Source organism: Nomascus leucogenys, chromosome 9 (genome assembly GCF_006542625.1).
Source record: "Nomascus leucogenys isolate Asia chromosome 9, Asia_NLE_v1, whole genome shotgun sequence".
NCBI classification, from domain to species: domain Eukaryota; kingdom Metazoa; phylum Chordata; class Mammalia; order Primates; family Hylobatidae; genus Nomascus; species Nomascus leucogenys.
The window spans coordinates 80,998,496-81,022,997 of record NC_044389.1 but is presented as its reverse complement, the minus strand read 5'-3'; the positions used below and the strand labels follow the sequence as shown (position 1 = coordinate 81,022,997).

Sequence of the window (24,502 nt, the reverse complement as noted above, 5' to 3'; positions counted from 1 at the left end):
TGGATTGTTGGAGCTCAGGAGTTCAAGACTAGACTGGGCGACATGATGAAACCCAGTCTCTACAAGAAATAAAAAGAATTAGCCAGGCATGGTGGCGCACACTTGTAGTCCCAGCTGCTCGGGAGGTCGAGGTGGGAGGATGTCTTGAGCCCAGTAGGTCAAGGCTGCAGAGCAAGACTCTGTTTCAAAAAAAAAAAAAAAAAAATTTACATGGAGCTCCTCAATATCTAGTATTCAAGAATTTGGAAATTGGAGTGTATCGTTATTTTATGGAGACAAGGACCATTAATTCCCTCTCTCTTGTAAATGATCTTGTCCCATTTGTTGTTGGAACAATACTGGTTGCAACTGTTGTTTGAGAGGTAAAGTATGAAAAGCATGGTGTCGAATTATAGAAACATATTACTACAGTGGCACTAGAGGCCCTTCATACTAAGAGGAGGAGACTGAGGCCCAAAAATGTTTCAGGGTGAGTCTGAGGCTGTGCGCTATGCTCCCTTTGAGAGTGGAGGCGGTGCTTTGTTCATCTTGACATCCAGCGCCTCTCGGGCTGGTTTTTTTTGTTTTGTTTTGTTTTGTTTTTAAACAGCTCTTGTCAGAGTGATACTAGGTAAAGATCTCTCTTTAACTTCCCCTTGACCTGTTTGATTCTAAAATGCCATCACCCATGTTTCAAAGCGTTATTTCAAGATAGCACAAACTCCAGGAGCCATGGGTTTCCTTTTCAGCATGGTCTGTGTAAACATGGGCTGTTTCTCAGAGGCTGGGCTGAGGCCCCAGAAGTTTTCTTCATAAGAGGTCACCTCTTACCTCTGCCCCCACAATTCCTTTTCACTGAGGTTTTAACCTCCAATAGGGAAGCAGAGGTATGGTTCTGAGGAGTGATGTGGATTCTGGGGAATGCAAGGGAAGCAAGGGCCAAGTGGGTTGAGCTAATGTGGGACTGAGAAACCATAGTGAGGGAAAAGAACAAGCAGAAGGAAGGGCCTTGTAGAACCACCTAGTGCTTGGATAAGATTCTTCTGCAGAGCCCTGGGAAATTGGAAACGCTCTCCGGGGTGGTGTGTGCACTGGCAGTTGAACCTTAGCATCTTCGTCGTTTCCTTTTGATTTCACTTGTTCTGCTTCTTCCCTTGCTGTAGTTGCCATGTGCCCTGACATTTCGCAGAACTTTGTTGCCATCCAGATTCGGCCATTTCTTCTGTAATTCCACCTGTTGCCCCTCATTGTAAGTGTGACACACTTATCTTCTTTGGTTTATTCTAAGGCATTAACTAAACATGTCTGGAATTCCGACAAGTCTAAGAATCAATATGTGTGTGTGTATACACACACACACACACACACACACACACACACTTTGAGACAGAGTCTTGCTCTGTTGCCAAGGCTGGCGTGCACTGGCGCGATCTCAGCATACTGCAGCCTCCGCTCCCTGGGTTTAAGTAATTCTGCCTCAGGCCTCCCGAGTAGCTGGGATTACAGGCATACATTACCACACCCTGCTAATTTTGGTATTTTTAGTAGAGACGGGGTTTCACCATGTTGGCCAGGCTGGTCTCGAACTCCTGACCTCAAGTGATCTGTCCGCCTTGGCCTCCCAAAGTGCTAGAATTACAGGCATGAGCCACCATGCGCCCGGCCATCAACGTGTGTGTTTAATGCCAGGTTTTTTCTTTTCCCTAAAAGCATTGTTCGGAAATCCCTGCATTTGAGAATCAAGAAATAACGATAGTCAAACACGGGACATTTTTAGTGAAGAGAAGCTGAGGGATTGAGAACAAAATGATTGGAAAGAAGGGGCGATGACAAAAGGTGGGAACAATTTGCTAAGAGAGAGGGAAAAATACTGTATCGTCATTGTCCCTGAGGTTTCCAGGCTTGTGTGAATTTTGCACAGGGGCAGCCTCTCCAGTTGTAGGAAGGTTGTGGCATTAGGCTCTCTTGGTCCTGAGGCACAAAAACTCTGTAGCAGGGGTTTTCATAGCAGGTTACACGTGGCAAGGCAGATGGGAATCTTGAGAATATCTGAGGATATGAACTGTGGCTCATGCCTGGGCCCCACAGGTATGGGCTGTCAGGTGGTTCCAGATCCAAGGCAGCACTGGGGGGTCGGTGACTCTTTCCTCCTTGAAATTTCTGCTACGGTGACTGTGATGGTCCTAGCTAGTTGGCATCATCTCTGTTGAAGTAGACATTTGAATTAAATATGTTGCCCTAGGTTGTTGGCCAACAGGGCATAGTGTATATATCAGGGAGGATGGCGGCAGCTGTTGGCTGCGATGGCATTTAGCTTGGGCCTCACATTCATGAAGGGCCTTAGATTTATTACTTCATGTTGTCTCCACATGAACTTGTACGTTTAGTCACAGAGACAAACTGGCAGGGTTGAAAGAAGATGGCATTCGTCATCCAGATTTAAATATGTTTCTCATTAATAGACATTCTGCCTGTAGTGCACTATGAATTAATACGTTTTATAAATCTTGTAACTGCCTTATGAAGAGCATAATTAGTTATAAGTGTTTGGATGTTAGAAATGTTAATTTGTTCAATATAGGCATTAAAATGTTTTGTTATTTTCTTATTTTTAATGTTATTGGGAACTTTAAAAAACAAGAGTGGCTCAAGCCCCTCTTGACCTCTTGGAAGGCCCTGCTGAGCTGGGTTTGCATTGGCTGTTCTGGGTCACGTGTCCACTTCGGGTCCAGTTGGCTGGGTCTAGGGTTTCACAAGGTGTGGAAACCTTTGTCCCCCATATGTAAAATAGCCTGGCTCCATTTCTCTCCGAAATGCAGCCCACTCTCCACCCACCACAGCCCAGGCCAGGGGATGGAGCTGGGGCAGTGGGTGTGACAGGCTGATGACGGAATTGAAGAGGGGGAGCCTGGGAGTCTGACTTATGGGACTAAAGAGTAAGGCCCCAGGCAGAATTCTTGATTTAGACGTGAGGTGCCAAAGTTTTAGGCAGTTCATTTCAGTTTTCTGCATCTACACTTATAAACTACAGGTGAATAACACCAGATGACTTTTGAAAACTCTGAAGACTGTAAAACTCATTTGTGCTTTGAGATATCAAGCCACTGCTAAACTACTTTCTTGAAAATGAAATCATTGTTTAGGCAGTTGGTGGTGGTTTGGAAAAATTTCAGTGTGAAGGGCTCTGGGAGAAAAAGAGTTCCAGAAATAAGGAGAGGATAAAGTGATACAAGGGGCCATTTAGCCGGCTAGATAAAGGCTGGAAGTGATAATTGGTTGTGCTTAGGGAGGGATAAAATTGGAAAGCAATGTGAAAATGCAGCGTGAGTCATTTTGGGGGGGGGAGTCTTTGAAATGAAAAACTGGTATTTAGTAGTAACAGCGACTATGCATTTTAAAATACATCAGCCAGCATCTCTATTCCCCACCCTCAAAATCAACCTGTAATAATTTATGCTGTAACCACCACCAAGAGATAGCTTAGGACTGGATTGCATCAGTCACTTTTTTTTTTTTTCTTGGTTGTTTGGCAGATATTTTGATGTTTACAATAGGGACTAGAAAAGTTTATGGGGAAAGGTTGGCATATTAACAGTCGTTGAAGTAAGCAGTCTGGGACCCTGTTGCGTTATAAGGGAAGGGATTTTGGACCTTGGTGTTTTGCAGAGGCCATATTTGCATAATTAGAGAGCACAGGATTATGGGCAAAATGGTTGCAACTACTAAACTAGCCTAATATATATGGATTCTTGTTCATTTGCAAAATACCTTTCTGTGTGCTTGTTGAAACCATAATATCCTGGGTAGGTTTTATTACAATAACTTATGGTCTAGTAAACATATATGGAAATACCATAAGAGAAAGCATAGGCAACATTTGTAAGCCTGCTGCTTTATGAAGAGATTGTGCTTATCAGAAATTGTAGCATTACTGTAAATTTTTTCTTTCATATAGAGTGATTTACTTGGTATTTCAGTATAGTAATTTGCTAGGAAAATGTCAAGTTAGTACTCCTCTCAAAAGGGCATTGTGCATCTGAATCACTCGTGGAATTAAAAAATAAAAGAGATTTTGCCCTCAACCCAGATGTGTTGTGACTTAATCTCCAGTTCTGGGCCTGGGCACCCATCTAAAATGGTGAAGAGGACAGAAATGATTCTTGACTTCTTGGTGTGTACGTCTGTGAGGAAGCCAGATGATAAACACTGCAGGGGGGAAAAACCATAATTGTAAATTGTGATAAGTGCTATGGAGAAAAAATAAAACACGGGGTAAGAGACTGGCAGAAAGAATGTAGTTTTGATGGGTGGGAAGGCCGCTCTGAGGAAGTGAGACCGCAGCTGAAAACTCAGGGATGGAGAGGTTAGCCCTGTGTGGGGAGGGAGGAGCACTTCAGGCTGAGGGGACAGAGTAGGGGAGGCCTGATGTGGAAAGGGCTTGGTGGGTTTGAAGAGCTGAGATGATTGAGACTTGTGGCCAGAGATAGGGAAGAGGGGGGAGCCCCGCGGGGAGTGGGGGAGGATGGTGCTCCTGGCAGAGATGGCAGGTGGCCTGCTGTTTCTATTCTGTGCTCCTTAGTGTCTTGGTTATGAAATGACTTGCCAAAATGTCCCTTTAAAAGAAAAGGGGTCCTTGCCAGTTACAGCAGCGTCACTGTTTAGGTCTGCTAAGCAAATTCTAGGGTGTCTGATGGCTTTGTGTTGGGAGTTGTAAGTGGATTTCATTAGAGAACATGACAAGAACTGAAAGATTAGTTTAAGCAAAAGAATTTAATTGAAGGATACATCATTGTTCTTGTGAATCCCTTGATGTTTGGCTGTTGTCTTCCAGCCTTTTCATTCCCTGCACCCTGTCTGCTGCTTGCAGGACTGGGCTGTAAGCCTTCATTCACCTACAACCCTTTTGTATTGCTTGGAACTTGCTTTCTTCTTCCTCCTGCTCCTCTTGTTCCCCACTCCTCTTCTTCCTTCACCTCCCTATCCTCCTCCCCCTCCTCTTCCTCCTGCTTCTCCTCTCTTCAGATGGAAGAGAGATGGGAAAGAGCGTTCACTTAGTTATTCTTTGGAATAAAATATACCTCAGTTTCCAGCGAGGGAATTCTGGCAGATTTACTGACAGGCGACAGTGTCTCTGTAGAATTAGGATTCCTAGGAAACATTAGTTCTAACTACATTATTGATAATAATGCCATGTGCATTGTAAATTTGGGACCAGGCCCTGCATGCAGTTGTGTGGTGGTTCCCTACACAAGGGCTCCTGGCTGAAGGGCAAATGAGGGTGGAATCCACTGAAATGCAGCCCACTCTCCAACCTCCATGGCCCAGGCCAGGGGATGGAGCTGGGTCAGTCTGGAGGAAGAGGGTGTTCTTTTCTGTTTCTTATGCAAGCAAATCACCAGGCCCATTTCTCGACTCCTTCAGAGGTGCCAAAAGGGCTGGTGATAGCCCTGCCTGGGACAAACCTCAGTGACTTCTGGGTTCCACATTCTTGCCTGGGAAGGCCCTGTTCTTACCTGGTAAGGCACAATTGAAACTATGATTGGTCCACTTCACAGACGAGGCAGCTTGTTTTCTCCCCTGGCGTGTTATTAGTTTTAATGGACATATTTGTGCAATCAGTGTGTACAATTCATGTTGGTAAGCATCTGGCATATTTTCATTATTTTAGAATAATGCTATGCTGAGCTCACATTTCAGCTTCTTGTCAAAAATAGTAATATTCTGGTATGGCAGGTTTCCTTCTGGGGCAATACTTCCCACCAGTGTGTGCTGCCTGGATATAGTTTCATTCACAGAGGCTGCTTCACATCACATTTCAATGCATTTGTGCTTTAATAGTTGATTCTTAGTATTAATAAAATTGACGGGGTGCTTTAATCTCCAGTTTATAAAGGAGGAAACTGTGCAAGGGGGAGGCTAACTCACTTGCCCTAGACAAATTAGAGGCTTGTTTCAGGGTTGGAAAACAGGTTCTCATGCTCCTTCTGGAATATGTTAGGGTGTGGACTGATCTCTCCTGTGACAAGGACATCCCTGAGTAGTACAGTGAGTCATCAGATCGTAGTCCAGAGGTAAGAAGTCAGGGTTGGAGGAGTTCCTCTGCCTTCCTCCGTACCTGGCTGTCCAGATGACTCTGTTTGTCACCATGTCTTAGCCAGTGGTGCAAGTGGCTGTGTCTTTACGAGGGTGACCTCAAAGTTAGACACATTACGTCGAGTCATATCACATCACGGTATAGTCACAGGAACAAACCTAGTTCCCAGGGAGCCTAGGAGATATAGTCTATACCTGGGGAGCGGGGTCGGGGGGAATCACATGCCTGACTGGAGCTAGGGGAGTTCAGTACTAAAAAGAGCAGAGGGGAGGATGCCGAGGCACTGCCTACCACATTAGTCCTCGTTCCTCCCTGAACAGCGTTAGGGTGGGTGAGCGGCCCTAAGTGAGTTGTTAGCTAACAGAGATGTATAATGAAGGGGCACCACAGAGCATTTTATATTTCTGCTGTAGCCCTAAATGAATAGGCAGCTCTTTGTACATACGCTTGAATATGCTTCTTGGAACCAGTTCATTCACTCGACAGATATGTGCTGAGCGCCAGCTCTTTGCCTGGGTGCTGTGTGGTCTAGTAATTGAAGGTACCTGTAAGATGGCCAGGGCCAGCCCTGCTCACCATGAAGGGCCTACTTATATAGATAATTTTGAACCTCAAATAGGAGGGAAGTTGGAGTTGATTTACCTGTCGTTAAGTTGTTAAAGAAAGATTTTTCCTACTGGTAGCAACTGAATGGAGCTCTACTATGGTTTGAATGTGTCCCCCAAAGAGCATATGGTGGAAACTTAGTCCCCAGTGTAACTGTGATGGGAGGTGGAGCCTAATGGGAGGTGTTTAGGGCATCAGGGCTCCCCCTCATGAGGGGATTAGTGCTGATTATAAAAGGGCTTGAGGCCGAGTTCGATCTCTTGCTGGCCCTCATCTTTTGCCTTCCACTATGGGATGATGCAACAAGAAGGCCCTTCGCAAATGCCAGCTCCTTGGTATTGTGTTTCCCAGCCTTCAGAACTGTGAGAAATGAGTTTATTTCTTTACAAATTGCCCAGTCTGTGGTATTCTGTCATAGTGACACAGAATGGATTAAGATGAGCTCAGAGGGAGAGAGGGCTGTCTACGCCCAGGGCCTTTGCTGTACAGCAGCTGGGCTAATGCCTCTGTGAATTATATCAGCCTGTTTGTGTTAAATGAGGAGCCCTCCTGCTTGAAAGAGGCAAGGCATTGTGCTCCTGAAGCCAGAGAAATCAGTCAGACAGCCTCTGACTTACCTTTGTCCTCCCCTTCTGCTCAGAATCCTTCAACTCACTGTCCGTTAGGCTCAGCCCTATCTCCCCTGGTCTCTCCCAGACCTGCCGTTCTGGGGGTGGGGTCTTCTTGCCTCCCTGGGTAAGGGACAGATAATGTCTTGACCACCCAGGGAAGAGGAGTTTGGGACATTACCCCTGAACTGAGAGGTGGTGGTGATGAGAGTAATTAAGCACCCAGAGACATTGTCCTTCAATACATTGCAAAGGAAAGCTTGCTCAGAGTAGACCTGCACCTGGACACCAGAGGCTAGAGACTGTATTCAAGACAGTGCTCATGGGGAGCTTCCTTCACTGCCCCACTCTTGTGTCCTGTGTTACAGGGGCTGCTGGCTGTTGCCACTGTTTTTCAGAGAATGGGCTGCCTGTACACACCTGACTTGGGTGATCATGTCTACCCAGGAGGACTAGCAAAAAGGGACAAGCAGCAATGCCATCTGGTTTACCTCCAGCATTCCAAGTACTACCCTGGCCCTCTCCCCTAGCCAGTAGTCTGGGTTGGGTGTGCCCCACTCTGGCTGCACAATAGAGTAATGCAGGAGCTTTAAAAACTCCCAACACCCAGAGCTCACCCCCAGCAAATCTGACCTAAATAGTCAGGCATGGGGCTTGGACAGCAGTATGTATATATATTTTAAGATTTTTTAGTTGAATTTAAATGTTGCAGTTGGGATTGAAAATCTTGGTCTAGTGGTGGTAGCTGTTGGGTTTTTTTCTTTTCATTTTTTTTGCATCCATTCCTGTTACTACCCTCTAGACCACTGTGATTTCTTAGTCTAATCCTGACTTGCTACCTAAAACCCTCTAAATGTAAGTCTTGTGCAAGAGAGTGAGAAGTTTGGTTTTTATGATAAGAGATACCTTGCTCAGTAAGCAGAAATAAGTGCCGTGTGTTAGTAACTACAGTTTTTTTTTGTTTTTTTTTTTTCTGTGGGAGTGACAGAAAAGAATTTACAGGGTGTGGTGGGGAAAAGAAGAAACAAACATCTCTCTGAGGGCGAGTATAAGGTTGTGGACTTAGTGGGAAAAGTCCTCAACTTCAAGTCAGAGAGAACTGTTGAGGAGAGAGACTGATGAAGAAGGCACGGTGAGGTTTTTAGCGGTAAAAACACAGCACTGCAGGCCGGGCGCGGTGGCTCACGCTTGTAATCCCAGCACTTTGGGAGGCCGAGGCGGGCGGATCACGAGGTCAGGAGATCGAGACCACGATGAAACCCCGTCTCTACGAAAAATACAAAAAAATTAGCCGGGCGTGGTGGTGGGTGCCTGTAGTCCCAGCTACTCGGAGAGGCTGAGGCAGGAGAATGGCGTGAACCCGGGAGGCGGAGCTTGCAGTGAGCCGAGATCGCGCCACTGCACTCCAGCCTGGGCGAATGAGCGAGACTCCGTCTCAAAAACAAAAAACAAAAAACACACCACTGCGTTTACATAGTCTGTTTCCCCCCTAACAGTGGCAACATTTTGTGGATTTTTTTTTTTCTTTTTCCTGGAGAGAAGCATGCTGCCTCTGAACAGTGGAGAGGAGGAAAATCATCAGCATCCTCACTGGGGACGGGTGAGCTGGGCCTCGTTCTTCCACTGCCACCAGCCAGGGTTGGGATTGTTACAGAAGACGGTTCCTCTCCGTGGTGACTGATTGCGGAGAGATAAGGGGGTTAGGAACCTGTAGCTTGCTGTGCTGGGCTCAGAAGGGACTCCATGTGGTTGACTCCAGTGGAGACTTATTTTACCTGCCATTTCTGTAGCAAGAAGGAACCCAGATGGGGCCAGGGGTCTGTGAATGCCTGGAAAGTATACGTCAAACATTGTGTGAGGGAGGGTACACATCCTTTTCTGGGGAAGAAGTTCCATGGCTTTTAAAAATCAGAGTCCTAAAGGATCCCAGTGACTAAAAAAAGGAAGTGAAGAATTCCTATCATACATATCTTTATCTGTGATAGGGAATGGGAATGTCTGCCTGATGTAGTCTAGAATCCTGTGAATTCAAACAGATACTTTGTTCATTCACACTCCTGCAGCTTATGTCTAGCGTGTTATGCTATAACGAATAGGGTTCTAACATTAAACTTATTTTTTGAGAAATCTTCAGGAAAAAATACCATCTTATGATTAGGTATAGTATATATAAATTTCATGGCCCGGCGCAGTGGCTCATGCCTGTAATCCCAGCACTTTGGGAGCCCAAGGCACGTGGATCGCTTGAGGTCAGGAGTTCGAGACCAGCCTGGGCAATATGGTGAAGCTCCTGCTCTACTAAAAATACAAACATTAGCTGGGCATGGTGGCGGGCACTTGTAATCCCAGTTACTCAGGAGGCTGAGGCAGGAGAATCGCTTGAACCTGGGAGGCGGAGGTTGCAGTGAGCTGAGATGGCGCCATTGCACTCCAGCCTGGGTGACAAGAGTGAGACTCCGTCCCAAAAGAAAAAAAAATTCATTTAAGGCATCACAGATTTGTTTCTTTTTTTTCCCAACTGTGTTGTCTAAATACAGGCAAAAAGTATGTAAGGAAGGTTGTAACAAAATGTATATGTAGGCAATAGGACTGATCAAATACAAATAAATCACAAAAACTATATGGAGGAAGGGGGAAATCATGCCAAATAACTTAGGTTACTGAGGTTATTTGAGCATTACATTTATAATGAGCTTCCTGGAAACCAAAGTAAAAAGAGAAACACAGTGGGTGTTAGAATTTCTACTTAAAGATAGCAAATTCTTTCATTAGTTAAGACACTCTTTCTGGGGCTCATGTCTAAGACTTTATCACGTCGCATTCCTCAACACTTTCACCAAACATACAGAAATGCCTCTCTCGTGACTGCTTTCCACTTCCACAAAACTAGTTGTGTGGGATACCCATCTCCGGATGTGTGGTTCTTTGATGAACTCTCTCCCCTGTTTTTCTGAAAACTCAATTATCTTAGCTGCCAGGAATCGTAGTGCAAGATTACACTCTGTGGAACTGCCCAGAGCAGGGAAAATAAGGAGGGTGACAGGTGCTTTCCTTCAGGAAATGACAACTTAACAAGCGCAGTGATGGTTTTTTGCCATGGAAATGGAGGATGCTGACCAGAATGTCTGCTGGGATGGCAGGTCCCCTGGCCGCCTCCTTCCCCCCACCACCTCCCCCCACCCCACCACCCCGCTATGGGGGAGTTGAGCTGAGGAGGCCCTTTGCAGCCATCCGTCTGCACCTCGCCTCTTTAGAAAGTACTCTTTCTTTCACCTTCTTGCACATAATTTACTTTGTGACTACTCATAAATGCCCCCTAAAGATGAAAACGTATTTTTAAAGTTGGAGTGAGAATCACAGTAAAGCCTTTATAGAACCAAATGACGTTTCTTTACCAAACTGCAGAGCTTTCTTTTCTGCTCCTTTTCTTCAAAAAGAGTCACAAAAATTCAGGAATTTAAAAAACCTCTACATTTAATTCCTCATTGCCTTTCATATATGTTCAATAATTGCATAAGCTGTCTCACTTAAGCTATTGCTAATAATAGCTTTTTTGTTGTTTTGGAAAACTATAACCAGGTATCCTAATACATAAATACTTCAAAGTATGTTTTCTTAATAATGATGTTTGATGTAGGGTGGAGGATGAGGGGAAGTCAAATATTTAGACACTTACATAGTTTATGTTTAAGAATTATCTACCTGTATATCCATTATAGTTTTATCCAGAAATAGCATGTAGTGTGGAAAGATGTTTCCTTAACCTTCCTGGAATAGCTCATTAAGCGAACCTAAGAATGCTTTGGAAATCTTTATGGTATGAGTGTTTTGTGTTTGTCCTGTTTTCTTTTGAAAAGTACAGATCCAAGGGCGAACCTTTCAGAATGGGGTAAGACTACAATTGAACTTGATGAGTTGCCTTATGTAGCAGAGATGGCTTCAAAGATAAAGGTAATCTGCAGAAATAAAATCAAGCTTCTTTTCCTCTGTGACTGCATCACATGAAAATGGCTAGGTAGATTTTCACTCGATTGGAGTTTGTTTAGGGTGGTCTGATTTAAAATGTAGGCTCTTGTGATGTGCATAATTTTAGATGGTCTTGATTGCCCAGAGCAGCTGTTACTGCTGTGCAGAAACATGTGTTCAGTGTCTCTTTGGGAGAAATGTGCCGTGCGCATACAGATGCCACAGACAGAGAAAACAAATGGTGGTGTCAACATGAGCCCCACCTCAGGTAACCAGGACAAGCTGGATTCCAGAGGCAGGGTTGTGTGGGGACAACTCCGTGAAGTCCACACAACAGAGAGGGGCTACAGGGAGGTGTTTATTTCACAATGGTTCGTGATTTTTTTGAGCAATGCTGGATGGGCAGCTAAGATACAGTATCAAAAACACATTAACTATGAATGGGTGAATTTTAAATAGCCACATGTACATCTCCATTTTTAGACTGTTTAGAAGCCATTAAAAATTAGTTCCTCCTGTGATTATTCACAGGGATGAAGTATTCTGAGGGACTGACAGTTTGCGGCTGAGCTATTTAAAAGGCTGTATAAACTGAGTATTTTAAATTAGCCTTATAAGTGAACTTCAGTATACTATAGAGTATTTTTCTTAAAAATTGTATGCTTATCATCTTTTGGACATTCTTTGGGTCAGAGACTCAAGTGATTCATGCAGGAGGTCACAGTGAGTAGTGACTGCTGAATTAGGAGGTAGGACAGTGCAGAGGTATGTTTCCGCTCTTCTCAGCTGACCAGTTGTGTGTTGGTTACTTTGTCCACCAAACAGTTCTGGCACCAACTTTGGAAGGGTGATGCGATATTATGCTCAGTAAACTGATTAGTGCCCCCACAATTGAACCTTAGCCAAGTTGTTGGTTGATAATTGGCACATTTTTTCTGATATGCTGATAATCCAGTTACTGCTTCAAGTTTATATTAAAATGTTTGACTCTTTCAAACCTTGCAGTTTTTGATGATGTCAGTAGGTCACCAGACTTTCTGAAAATAGTTCTTTGTTTCAACAACAACAACAACAAAAAAGAGAAAAGAGATAACACATAAGCAATAACTTACCATTATTGTTTTTTAAACCTTCACAAACTGACTTCTTTCATGGAAATACTGAAATATTTATTTTATATTTAATTTATTATATAATTTAAAATGTAGAGCGAGTGAATTCAGTTTGGGATCTACTGAGTCATAGTGCCTGGTAGCAGTTGGATGTTGTAAGAGTGAAGTCTGAGTGGGAGAAAAGGGTTGAGGAATCTCAGCTGAGTGTCCCTGAGCAAGCTGCATAATATCTCTGAGCCTTGGTTTTCGCATCTGACAAATGGCATGAGACCTGCTCTTTAGGGTTGTATTAGAGATTAAATAGTCACATAAGGAGTACTAAGACTGTAGTGTGTGCTCAGTAAATATTCTCTTTTCTCTCTCCCTCTTTTTGGGGTATGAAGGTAGTTGTAGTTGTAAAATTTTCTTCCACACTTAGGAACAGATATTTCTCTAAATGTAAGCCCCCTGGGCTTATTCTAATTTGTTTGCACATCTTAAAAATTGAAACCTCAGACTAAATATAGTATTCAAGTATAAATCCCACTACTGCCTAGATAATGGTAAAGAGATTACTTCATAGTCTTTGCGTGCCTTGTTCCCATTAATACATATCATGTCATGTTAGCTGTTTTATAAGACAGTTCATTGCTGATTCATCTCACCAATTCAGTTCCAGAACAGCACCGTGTCAAGGATGCAGTGGCTCTGTCATTTTGATGACGAGATGTTAGAACAGTTTTCAGTGTAAGAATCTGCTTAGCATTACAAAGCATTCATTTTTGTGGAAAGAAGTCTTCACAAAGCCTGGGAATTGACTAAAATAACCACCCCTTTTTTAGGGGTTTTATGTAAAGAATAGAACATATTTGAAGCCTGGGTGATTGGTGATGGGGAAAGTTACATGAACTGAGTTTTGGCTTCATTTCCCGGAGTGATGATAATGAGTTTACCGGGTGCTGCAGTACTACGAGATCACAGAGTGCCAAGACCTCAGTGCAGTGCTGCGTGATTGAAATGACTGATACTCTCTTTTTTTTTTTTATGCTAGTTCAGCCTGTTTTCATACACTCCAAAGGTTCAGTAAGCATCAAACAGGGAAAAGGAAAGGTTCAGTAAGCATCAAACAGGGCAAAGGAAATGGCAGTCCAATAGAGCAGTCGTTCAAAATGACCAAAGTAATTCCAGAAATTCAAGAAAGTAATTGTTTCTCAAGTGCCCATTAGGATTGGGCTGCCTTAGAGTCTGCATAACTCGGAAGTGATTAGAGGGGTTTTGTGGCTTTTCTGTTCTCTGATGACTGGAGCTGGTTTCAGGCTTCAGAGTAAGTAGCCAGAGAGTAAGATAAGAAATGCTGAGGAGCTGAAGTGGGCACCAATTTTATTTTCCATTGTGAAGGAGATGAGCATCTGTAACCCACAGCAAGATCAACCACCACATTAAATTCATATTGTTTGAGACAGTTCTGATCCACTTGAAAGTATGTGATCCACTAACACTCTGAGATGGTTGCATAGGCCAGAACTGTTCTGTCCAGTTCCTGCCTGATAGGTAAGCTCTCTGGGTAACTTTATTCCCATGAATTGAGATAGCAGAAGACAAACACCGCAGTGGCATTGGTGTATCCAAGGCACTAATTTTGTTTTTCTTCCATGCGCTAGTTTGAGCTGGCCAACTAATCATGGTATTAGCCTCAAAATGTATTGACAACAGACTTGTTTTGATAGCAAAATTGCTTTTATACTTGAGAAATCTGATCTTTTATAAAAGGCCCAGGGTAAATGTCCTTTAGCAACATCATAAACACATGTGATATCCGTGATATGGTGGGGGGATGTTCCTCAGCAAAGGATGTCTGTATTTGTTCCTAGGATTGACAATGCTGTAAAGCAAAGTGCCTGGTAGGGGGAAGTCTAAAGGAACTAGTAGGTAAAATGATTAGAGAGCTTACTGTAGTACAGATGGTGATATGCAGTCTACAAATGACATCTCCTTGCCACCACTGTTACTATGGGTTCTAATGAAAAGAACCTGAGAATTTTGAGAATTTTTGAGTTCAAAGGGATAGAAGAAGGAAAGAAGCTGTGAAAAGCAGACATAACATTGAGGGACAGAGAATTTGGCTAGGTAGCTCTAGACTGTAAATACAGTAAGCTTCCCACACTATAATGGTAAAATAAATTTTTCCCCACTTTACAGCATACAGCCACCTTCTCACCATATTCCATACTTTCTCATTGCTATTATACCTGGTATTATTTCACTTCACTTTATCGCATTGCTGTATGTCATATGTGTTAGGAGCCTGTCTGGAAGAAGAGTAGCATTGTACAATTACTGAGATAGCCATCTCTTGCACCCGTGTTTGAGCATCTTCATTTAAAGGGGTTACCAATCCCTTGCATAAATGTCTATTTAATCAGCTTGCTTTCCTAATCTTCTGCGTGAGCAATTCTGTCGCAGGGCAAAAGTGTTGATTGTAGGGGAAGAAGAGAAGGAAAGGAGTAAAATGTAGTTTGGAAACAGAACACTTCAAATGAGGGTAGGCCAGGTTCTGTAGCTTCCTCAGGGATTTAGAGTAGGGTTGATATGAGGGCTGTGAGTACCTAGGCATCTATGGAAAAGAGGGAGTGGAAGAGAGGTAAGTGAGGCTTTGTCAAAAAGAACTTTTGAAATGCATAAACTGTTTCTGGTTTTGCCAAAAAGGGAGAGGAAATTCTCAATAACCTTCTTATACCACAGGCTTCCTCCTTATCAGACCAATAGTGATAGTATCAGACATGCTGCAGATTAAAAAGACATTTGTGGGTCAACCTTTAATCTTTACCATTAATCACAGGAATGCTTTGTTTTATTGTGCTTCACTTTATTGCTCTTCACATATATTAAGTTTTTCACTTTTGGGTTTTTGCTTCCTAACAAATGGAAGGTTTGTGGCAACCCTTCATTGAGCAAGAGTATCAGTGCCATTTTTCCAATCGCATGTGCTCACTTCATGTCTCTGTGTCACATTTTGGTAATTCTCACAGCATTCCATACTTTTTCATTGTTACTATATCTGTTATGATGATCTGTGATCAGTGATCTTTGATGTTACTATTGTAATTGTTTTGGTGTGACACGAACCACGCCCTTGTAAGAAGGCAAACTTAATAAATGCTGTGTGTGTTCTCACTGCTCCACCGACTGGCCATTCTTGTCTCTCTCCTCCTCAGGCCTCCATATTTCCTGAGACACAACAATATTGAAATTAGGCTGATGAGTAATGGTTTCTCAGTGTTTAAGTGAAAGGAAGAGTCACATGTCTCTCACTTTAAATCAAAAGCTACAAATGATTAAGCTTAGTGAGGAAGGCATGGTGAGAACTGAGATAGACCAAAAACTTGTGCCAAACCATTAGCCAAGTTGTGAATACAAAGGAAAAGTTATTGAAGGAAATTGAAAGTGCTATTCCAGTGAACCCATGAATGATAAGAAAGCAAAACAGTCTTATTGCTGATATGGAGAAAGTTTTAAATAGAAGATCAAGCCAGCCACAACACTCCTTAAGCCAGAGCCTAATCCAGAGCAAGGCCCTAACTGTCTTCAAGTCTGTGAAGGTTGAGAGAGGAGAAAAAAACTACAGAAGAAAAGCCGGAGACTAGCCGAAGTCGGTTCGTGAGGTTTAAGGAAAGAAGCCATCTTCATAACATAAAAGTGCAAGGTGAAGCAGCACGTGCTCATGTAGAAGCTTCGGCAAGTTATCCAGAAGATCTAGCTAAGATAATTGATGAAGGTGGCTACACTAAACAACAAATTTCTGGTGTAGATGAATCAGCCTTCTATTGGAAGAAGATGCCATCCAAGACTTTCATAGCTAGAGAGGGGAAGTCAGTGCCCGGCTTCAAATGACAGGCTGACTCCCTTGTTAGGGGCTAATGCAGCTGGTGTCTTTAAGTTGAAGCCAGTGATCATTTGCCATTCTGAAAATCCTAGGGTCTTTAAGAATGACGCTGACTCTATAAATGGAACAACGAAGCCCAGATGACAGCACATCTGTTTATAGCCTGGTTTACTGAATATTTTAAGGCCACTGTTGAGACTTATTGCTCATAAAAAAGATCCCTTCCAAAATATTACTGTTCATTGATAATGTACCTGGTTACCCAAGAGCTCTTATAGTACAAGGAGATTAATGTTGCTTTCATGCTTGCTAACAAAACATCCATTCTGTAGTCCATGAATCAAGGAGGAATTTGACTTTCAAGTCTTATTATTTAAGAAATACATTTTCTAATGCTGCCATAGAATATATATATAGTGATTCCTCTGATTGATATGGGCAAAGGAAATTGAAAACCAGGAAAGGAGTCATCATTCTAGATGCCATTAAGGTCCTTCATGATCCATGGGAGGAGATACAAATACAAATATTAACTGGTGTTGGGAAGAAGTTGATTCCAACCCTCGTGGATGTCTTTGAGGGATCCAAGACTTTAGTGGATGTGGTACAGCAGATGTGATACAAATAGCAAGAGAACTAGAATTAGAAGTGGAACCTGAAGATGGGCCTGATTGCCACAATCTCATGATAAAACTTGAATGGATGAGGAATTGCATCTTATGGAGGAACAAAGAAAGTGGTTTCCTGAGATGCAGTCTACTACTGGTGAAGATGCTGTGAACATTGTTGAAACGACAGCAAAGGATTTAGAATATTCCATAAACTTAGTTGATAAAACAGGGTTTGAGAAGATGGACTCCAGTTTCAAAAGACGTTCTACTGTGAGTAAAATGCCATCTGACAGCGTCACATGCTACAGAGAAATCTTTTGTGAAAGGAGGAGTCAATCAATGCTGCAAACTTCACTGTTGTCTTATTTTAAGAGATTGCCACAGCCACCCCAACCTTCAGCAACCACCACTGTCATCAGTCAGCAGCCATGAACACTGAGGCAAAGCAAAAAGATTACGATGTGCTAAAGGCTTAAATGATTTTTAGCACTTTTTGGCTATAAAGTATTTTTAAATTAAGACGTGTACATTTTTTAGACATGATGGCATTACACACTTACTAGATGCAGTATAGTATAAATATAACTTTTATGTGTACTGAGAAACAAAAAATTGTGTGATTCACTTTATTGCAATATTTGCCTTATTACTGTGGTCTAGAATGGAACCTGCATATCTCCAAGATAGATCTGTAGTGTGATTATTTTGGAAAACCATTTAGTAGTTACCCAAGATAAGTTAAAACATGTCCACAAAAAAGACTTGTATGTGAATGTTCATAGCAACGTTATTCACAGTAGCCAAAAACTGGAAACAACCCAAGAATCCATCACCTAGTGAATGGTTAAACAAATTGTGATATATCCATAAAATGGAATACTACTCAGCAACAAAAGGGAACAAATTTACAGATACATGCAACAGCATGCATGAATTTCAGAAAAATTGTGCAGTCAAAGGAATAAAACTCAGAAGACCACATACAATGTTCATTTATATGAAGTTCTGGAACAGGCAAAACTAGTCTGTAGGTACAGAAAGCAAATCAGTGGTTTTCTGGAGTTTGACATGGGGGTACTAACAAGGGAACTTTTTGGGGTGGTGGGAATGCTCTATATTTTGATTGTGGGGATGGTTACATGGTTGGATGCATTTGGCAAAACACACTTAATGGTAATGCAAAATGAATATATTTTATGTAAATTATACCTCAAAGTTGAATTTTTTTTAAAAGTTTCTTTTAAAAAGTAAAGACATTTGTGGTGCTTCTTGTAAATTTTACTGCTGATTATGACCTTGTTTCTATAGATTTGACTTTCCAAGTTTGAAAAGACCAGCTTAAAAATGACTTTTGCTGGGCATGGTGGCATGTGCATGTAGTCTTACCTACTCAGGAGGCTGACGCAGGAGGGTCCCTTGAGCCCAGGAGATGGAGGCTACAGTGAGCTATGATTATGCCACTGCACCCCAGCTTGGGTGAAACTGTGAGACCCTGTCTCTAAAAACAAAAATAAAAAAAAGTAAAATGGCTTTTTAGATTATAATCTATATGAAATTGGGGATTATTTTGCACTTTTATATTATTCGTCCATTTTGCTTCTTTCTAAATAGCCTCTGGATTGTGTGTTATTTTCAGAAAGCTCTTGGAGATCTTTTGAAGTGTATGTTTTAACAGGATTTTCCTGTTGCTCTTTGGCAAACTTTGTCCTTTTATTGTTTAAGGAGTATAAATAACAACACAACAGAATTACTTTCTGGTGCATTTTCCTCTTGTCCTGAGTCTTTTATGTTCAATAACTCTGAATTTCCTGTTATTCCTGCCTTTGGATGTGGAAAATGAGACTCTCTCTCAAATACCTGAAACTAAGGCACATAAAAAATTTAGGAGGGGCCAGGCACGGTGGCTCATGCCTGTAATCCCAGTACTTTGGGAGATTGAGGCTGAGGCGGATGGATCGCTTGAGCTCAGCAGTTCAAGACCAGCCTGGGCAACATGGTGAAACCCCATCTCTACAAAAACAAAAATTAGCTGGGTACAGTGGCACGCACCTGTAGTGCCAGCTACTCGGGAGGCTGAGGTGGGAGAATCTCTTGAGCCCAGGAGGTGGAGGTTGCAGTGAGCACAGACCGCGCTACTGCACTGCAGCCTGGGTGACAGGAGTGAAAAGAAACACTGTCTCAAAAAAACAAAAAAAAAAAAAAGGAAAAGCACAGCAGGGCAAAGTTGCTCATTTCTATTGGGCTATGACTGAGAACCAAGAGATAGGGAAGTTGGTTTCCTACTTGATGTACACACCAGTCTTTGAGGTTTACTGATTACAGGTACCCAAAGTGTGTGTTCCTGCTTGCCTTCTCAGGTTCCTGTGTGGATGGATGGTTATCTCAATGCTGGTAATTAGGCTAAAGGAGCCATTTCACCCTTGTGGGGTCTTAATGAGCTGGTGAATAGACTAGACTTGGAGTTCAGTTGACCTGTGTTCAGAACATGACACTGATCAGCACTGTGACCTCGGACAAGTTAATTCATCTCTCTCTCTCTCTCTTTTTTTTTTTTTTGAGACGGGGTGTCGCTCTGTCGCCCAGGCTGGAGTGCAGTGGTGCAACCTCGGCTCACTGCAACCTCTGCCTCCCGGGTTCAAGTGATTCTCCTGCCTCAGCCTCCCGAGTAGCTAGGACTACAGGCACACGCCACCACACCTGGCTAATTTTTTGTATTTTTAGTAGAGATGGGGTTTCAGCGTGTTAGCCAGGATGGTCTCAATCTCCTGACCTCGTGATCTGCCCACCTCGGCCTCCCAAAGTGCTAGGATTACAGGCGTGAGCCACCATGCCCGGCCAATTCATCTCTTGAGCCTTAGTGTCCTCACCTGTAAGATGGGAATATCCACTTTACAGAGTTTTCTGGAAAATTATATGAGATGAAATAAGTGAGAGTGATAGGTGTTGTGCCTGGCACATCATAGGCACTTGGTAAACCTGAGTTCATTTCCTTCCTTTATTGGGCAGCTTCCTGGCTCAGGTCCATATTTCACATAAATTGTATGCCTAGCAGCACCCTATTCATTTTATAAATTGAATATGAGAATCAGATGATAAGAGTTTGGGACCATCTTTAGCAGATGGTTTTTGTTAAAGGTACCTTTTGAAGTGGGGTGGTGCCGTTTCATTTCATGGTCTGTGTTGCGTACCTTTGCAACACGTCTTTGCGATATGCAGTGATGTGACTGGAATTGCGTACAGTAGGATGGGATACTGAAAGTAAATCTGATCATTGGTGGCACCTTTCCTGTAATTACAGCACAGGAGAGAGGCAGTGTGACTATGTAAATAGAGCTAGACGTGCTACTGAAATAACTCAGCAGATTCTTAAAAGAGAAAAAGGGGAGAAAAACCCCACCACCTTCCACAGAGACATTCTCATGCTAGGCCTGCACTGACACTGCAACACCAGATAGACAATTCAGTTTATTTTGCTCCAACATTTTACGCGTTGGTCAGAGAAAATGGTTTTCATTAACACAAGGTAGTGAAAAATTTTGTGCCGCGGTATCATGTTTGTAAAAAGCTTAATTACATTGTTGCTGTTTCTGTTTTGAACCTAATTCTGGTAGTCTGCGCGTAGCTGGCATGCCAGTTCCAGGTTGTGGGTCTAGGCAGTTGGAGAAAAGAAGCAATTATCCAGCTAATGTAAAGAATCCTGCTAAGGAGGAAAGAAAGGTGCCCCTCACGCCCTCATCAGTCACTCCAATTGGTGTTTATAGGGAATTAGGTTCTCTGGTAATTGCCCTTCTTCCCTTTCCTTTGTCTGCTAGGGCCGTCATCACAGGCGTTAAGTGAACAACTCGGGGAGTATTTCCGGCCTCTTCTCTAAGTCAGGCCAGTAATGCAGCTGTTAAGCACTGACATCTGGGTCTCAGTCATGCTTCCAGACCAGGATTGTTCTTAGTTCCAGGAGATTAATTGACCCATAGGAAATATGGTAATGCAAATATATGTTTGCGCCAATTTGCTGACCAGTGCTTGCTGTCCTGGAATTCACAGTGTGGCAGAATACAACTGTCTGGCATTAAGGATAACCTAGGTCTTGTTTCCACTTGTTTCCAGCATGTACTAATCTAGGGTGAACTTTCTTCATACGTAGAGAGCATCAAAGAGGAAGGTGTTGAAGCAGGAGCCCTGGATTAGGGATTAGGAGTGTGGAGTCTGGTCCCAACACTGTCACCTTTCTGCTGTGTGTCCCTTTCCAGGCCCTTAACCTGTGCTGGGACTCAGTTTTCTCAGTATAGAATGCAGTAATCATAGCTTAATTTCTAGCCAGCTTTCTAGGGTTGTTAATCTGTCCTTTATCAAAAGGATAAAATGATATATTATAAATGAAGACACCTTAAAAAACAAAGCACTCTACAAACGGAAGATGTTATTAAATGTAAACTCAATGACATTATTTCAACATTCACATAGAGAAACAACATTTGAAGTCTTCTAGGCCACACACAAGTTATTGTAGAGCTTAAATTTCTCTTTGGTGAAGCTCTTTTAGGACAGATAAATATGCCTCAGGGCCAGCTTATCTCTTTGAACATCATAACTGGATAGTCTTTGGGTTCCTTTTTCCATTATTTAATCTTACTAAATTTCTCTTTTATTTTGAAGCATTGGGAATAATGAGAAAACTGGAAGATTTCAACAATAATGAGTGGAAATCATATGAAGGACCTATGGGAAGAGAGAATAAATTATATTAAATATATTCGAAGCAAAAGATGAGAAAAGACATTCTTTAAAAAATAGTGATAATGTTAAAATTTCTTTTTTAGAAGTAATAGACTTGGGAACAGAAAAGGGATGTTGTTAACTTTTTTTTTTTTTTGAACCGAAGTTAACACCCAACACTGTCCTTTCTTTACTTAGCGAGACATATGGTGGAAACAGATTTCTGTGATCCTCTGCGGTCTCTGTTAGTGGCCACCCCATTCATGTGACATCGGCACAGTTGGCTCATTTAAAAGGCTTCTCAGTGATGTCTTGAAAGCTTAATCCTTTTTCATTTTATCTCTTTCATCCCACAGGCCATGATGAAGTTAATTCGTTTTAACTTTCCGAGACACAACCACTTTTACAAAACAGGAAAATGAAAGGACTCTGAAAAGTGTGACACAGAATATCCAGTTTGCAGAATAGACTGTGCAGGGCGGGAGGACGGCTGATGATGGGTTTCATTTAGGAACTCAAAGTGAAAGGACAGGGCAAGAAGTGTAGTGAACACCTTCAGGGAAATGCCGAAGAGACCAACTGTCATTTGAAAACTTGGATAGGTTTTGGGGCCCCAGGTCCAAGCACCTTGGTTTTTTTTTATTTTTTTTGAGATGGAGTCTTGTTCTGTCGCCAGGCTGGAGTGCAGTGGCATGATCTGGGCTCACTGCTACCTCTGCCTCCTGGGTTCAAGCGATTCCCCTGCCCCAGCCTCCCGAGAAGCTGGGACTACAGGCGCGCACCATCACGCCCGGCTAATTTTTTTGTATTTTAGTAGAGACAGGGTTTCACCATATTGGTCAGGATGGTCTCAATCTCCTGACCTCGTGATCCGCCCGCCTCGGCCTCCTAAAGTGCTGGGATTACAGGCATGAGCCACTGCGCCTGGCCAGCACCTTGGTGTTTATGGAGATGGCGATGTGCCTTGCTTCACTGGGATATGGATGGGCAGAGTTTCTGTTCCAGACTTGCTTGTCTTCCCCAACCCTGCCTACCTTCTTTAGAGGAGGAAATATATGTTCAGTCTTCATGGAGCTGAGAAAAAGGCAGACAGCCGAGGAAGAGGCTAATAATTAGGCTTCTTTGGAAGGTGTGAGACAAATTGGCAGCATAGTCACCCAGGAAAACACAGTGGGGCTTTGTCTGCAACTAAGAACTCTAGAAATCATGGTGTCTGGATACCAAGGGGTTTGAGCTGTGGAAGCCGCAGCCTGCGTGTGGAAGCTAGGCTTTCTAATTGGATCACTGGCACACACAGTGCTGTTGCTTCTTCTCTGCCCATGCTCTGTCCCCCAGAGCATCTATCTGTTTTGTTACTGCATTGTTATGAATGCCCTTCTTTGACGCCCTCCACTTTTCCTGAAGGCAGGCTGGGAAGCAGCCCTTGGCATGTGTGATGGCTGCGCTGCATGCTGGCCATCGAAGGATGTCCATCCGAGGAAAAGCTGCTCTCTCTCAGCCCTCACCCTTGGCTTTTGCCCCACCCTGCCTCCCAACTGCCAGTGCATTCAATTCCCTGCCTTTGTCCAAGGGGCAGGACAGGGCACGACCACTTTGGCTCCCCTTTTCCCTTTGGAAGCCAAAGTCACTCCTCCAGCTTGAGAACTGTGAGTTTCTTGTGCATGCTGCTGGCTCGGTGGGAATATGAGAATGGGAATTCTAACTCTCGCTGTGTGAAGAGTTGGCAAGGGTGCATGTGCTGTGCCATTGTGTGTTATCTGTAAGAGAACTGCAAAAACAAGTGTCTAGAATTAGATTCAGTGCTTCAGGACCCCCTCTCCTTTCTCCATTTAGATTCCTCAACAGAAGCTGCTTTTCGCTTGATTAACTGTAACAAACTCTCTTTGGAGTTTTGTATTTTGGAAACTGCATTGCCAAAGGAAAATCATTATGTCTGCTGTAAAAGCCCCAAATAAATTCCTCCTAGGGTAAATGGAGGAAAAAGAATAGAAGGGTTTAATCTATCATCTTGCCTATTAGTGAAATACTACTAAGTGACCTAGTTCATTTACATATTAAATGTGCTAGACCTATTTGTGCCTTCTTTTTTTTTTTTTAACTTGTTACCTTGGAAACCATGCCCTGGCTCAGAAATTACAGAGGGGCCAACAGCAAATCTGCAGTCTGGTTTCTTCACACAGACAAGTCAGTTAATGGGGAAAGGTTAGATTTTCCCAAAATGTCTTCAGTGGTTAGTAGAAAAAGGAGAGGAAGGAGAAAAAGTGAGAAACATGTATTATTTTGGTAACATTTTCAAAATACTACTTTTAAACCAATTGGGAGGGGTTTTACCTGGATTTAAGAAAAAAATAATAGTGTGGACTCTCATAACTTCAGTCTGCTTTTAAAGAACTTTCCTGGTGCATTTGGCAGCACTGGCATGAAAAGGATCAGCTATCAATTGACATTGAATTCCAAACCTACCTTTAAGGAATCTTGACTCTCTCATTGCTTCGTTGTAATAGCACTGGTTCTTCCAGATTGTTTGGTGGTGTCTTATGTTCTCAGGCCAACTTTTCAAGAGTCTGAGAAGCAGAATTTAAAAATAGGATTTAGTTAGCAGCTAGAGAGCAAAATTTCAGCCTGTCTTCCCACCTGAATATGTCGCCTGCAAGTTCTGGGAGAACAAGGAACTTTACTGATCTTCTACAGTGTCTCATTTCACAGTGGAGGAGATTGGCACCCAGAGAGGTGAAATAAATTGCCAAGGGCATCCATCTGGTTTGGGGCAGTCTAGACTAGAAAACAGGCTTCTTAACATGTCTTGCAGCATCATGGATGGAACTGGAGGCTATTATGTTAAGTGAAATAACTCAGAAACAGAAAGTAAAATACTACATGTTCCCACTTACAAGTGGAAGCTAAACAATGGATACACATGGACATAGAGAGTGGAATAATAGGCTGGGCGC

General features: G+C 42.8%; 1 protein-coding gene across 2 annotated transcripts in view; it reads left to right on the top strand.

Annotated features, from left to right (window-relative positions):
* TSPAN5 (tetraspanin 5) overlaps positions 1-24,502 on the top strand; it is a 179,473-nt gene that overhangs the window by 41,943 nt on the left and 113,028 nt on the right. The gene's annotated exons all lie outside the window — the stretch shown is intronic.